The 2,266-nt window shown below is 39.6% G+C and overlaps 1 non-coding gene across 1 annotated transcript; it reads left to right on the plus strand.

Annotated features, from left to right (window-relative positions):
- The first annotated feature begins 1,113 nt into the window (after positions 1-1,113).
- On the plus strand, positions 1,114-1,220 carry LOC141624925 (small nucleolar RNA R71). Its single transcript, XR_012534732.1, has one exon. It is a non-coding gene; the product is annotated as a small nucleolar RNA R71 (small nucleolar RNA).
- Positions 1,221-2,266: the final 1,046 nt, after the last annotated feature.

Genomic DNA, 2,266 nt, shown 5'->3' on the forward strand with positions numbered 1-2,266 from the left:
TTCTTCACAATTTCCATAAATTTTCCAAGTTGGTCATCAAATTTGGGCTTGGCTTTGACGAATTGGAAAAGGAAGTCTAATCACAATGGGTTCCTTCTCCTTGGCCTTGTCTTCACTTTTCTTTGAAACTTCTTCTTTTGTTGGTTCTCCATCCTTGGAGTTTTGTACAACTTCTTCTTTGTCACTAGCCTCCACAACTTCATCCTCAACTTGCTTTTTCGGTGCTTTATATCTCCTACGACTCCTCAAGTGGATGGCACTAACCGTTTCATGTCTTGGGGGATTACTTTGAGGTGGTAGTTGCCCCTTTTGTCTTTGTGAGCTTGAAGATGCTAGTTGAGTCAATTGCATTTCCAACATTTTGGTGTGGCCTAGGATGTTGTTGATGGTGATTTCCTTTGCTTGACTATCCTTTTGCATTTGAGTGAAAAACTCTTATTGATTATTTTACATTTGGATGACCGCTTTTTGAACATCAAAACCTTGGTCATTTTGTTGATTATATGGAGTTTGATTTTGGTAACCTTGGTTTTGGTTGTAAAAGGGTCTTTGATTTTGGTTTCTCATGGGAGGTGGGGTGTATGTTGATTGAGGGTTTTGAACATTTTGGCTTTTGTATGAGAGATTTGGGTGGAATTTGGTGTTTTCATTGTAATAATTTGAATAAGGGGTACCACTCTTGTATGCTTGAAAAGCATTCACTTGTTCATTTGTCCCCCTACATTCACTTTGGTCATGTCCCAAAGTTCCACAATTCTCACATATCCCACTTGGGATTGTAAAGATGCCGTCATGGCATTAACATGATGCTTTGGTGATTTTGAGGCTTATTCAAGTCTAGCCATAGCTTTTTCGAACTTCAAGTTGATGGTATCAATGTGAGCACTAAGTTGAGCACCCAATTGAGTAATGGAGTCCACTTCATGCTTTCCTCCTCTAGTAGCCTTGCGAGGCCTACTATATTGTGAATTATGGACCGCCATTTCCTCAATCTTGTTCCAAGTTTGTATGTCGTCAACTTCGGTGAACATACCATTTGATCCCATGTTGAGAATGTTTCTTGAGTCTTCATAAAGACTATTCCAAAATTGTTGAACCAAGAACCACTCGCTAAGTCCATGATGAGGACATGAGCGACAAATTCCCTTGAACCGCTCCCAAGCTTCATACAAAGATTCTTCATCTCTTTGCTTAAAGCCCGTAATTTGAGCTCTTAGCATGTTAGTCTTTTCCGGTGGGTAGAACGGTTTGTAGAAAGCTAGAGACAACTTCTTCCAAGAGTCAATTCCGAGAGTAGCTTTATCAAGGCCCTTCAACCATTGTTTTGCGGTGGCAATTAGAGAAAAAGGAAATAAGATCCATCGAATTTGGTCTTGAGTTACACCGGTTTGTGAAATCGCATCACAATAGTCACAAAAAGTCTCCATGTGAGAGTGAGGGTCTTCACTAGGCATCCGCCCAAATTGGTTTCGTTCGACTAATTGGATAAATGCGGATTTGGCAATAAAATTTCCGGTTAAGTGTTGTGGTGTGGGAGTACCATTGGGTAGGTTCTCCTCAGTTGGTACGGAATGTGATGAAAATTTAGGCATTGTGGGTTGATTTTGTGTTGGATTTTGTGTTGGGTTCTCCTCACCTTCTCTTGCAAAAGGGTTGATGAACTCAATAGTGTTTGGTTGAATATCTACAACCTCACCAATACCTCTCAAAGTACCTCTAGCAAGTCTTCTATTGTTTGTCAAAGTCCTTTCAATTTCGTGATCAAAGGGTAACAAGTTACCTTCTGATCTTCTAGACATGCAAAATATCAAACAACTCGAAAATAATTAGAACAAACCTTGAGGAGTTTTACTTCCCCAAGGCAAAGAAAGACACAACTAATAACAATTTAAGAAAATCTAAATCAAGCTAACACCGTCCCCGGCAATGGCGCCATTTTTGGTCGAACCCTCTTGTGAGGTTTAGTTTTCGGTACTTGTCGTTAGGAGCACCTAGACCAAAACAATACTTATAACTTCACAAACAACTCTACAATTAGTAAAGAGGCAAGTAAATGTCGGATCCCAAGCGACGGATATTGAAGTGAGATTTTCAATTGCAAGTAGCGGTGTCTAGGGGTGTCACAATTTGGGGTTGGAATAGAAGATCACTAAACTAAATAGCAATAAAAGTAAACAAGTAAGATGATTAAAAAGATATGTAAACAATTGATAAAAGGCACTAGGGTGTCATGGGGTCATAGGGGATTCATGGGAAATGATCATAC

The sequence above is a fragment of the Silene latifolia genome, chromosome 1 (assembly GCF_048544455.1).
Source record: "Silene latifolia isolate original U9 population chromosome 1, ASM4854445v1, whole genome shotgun sequence".
Taxonomy (NCBI): Eukaryota; Viridiplantae; Streptophyta; class Magnoliopsida; order Caryophyllales; family Caryophyllaceae; genus Silene; species Silene latifolia.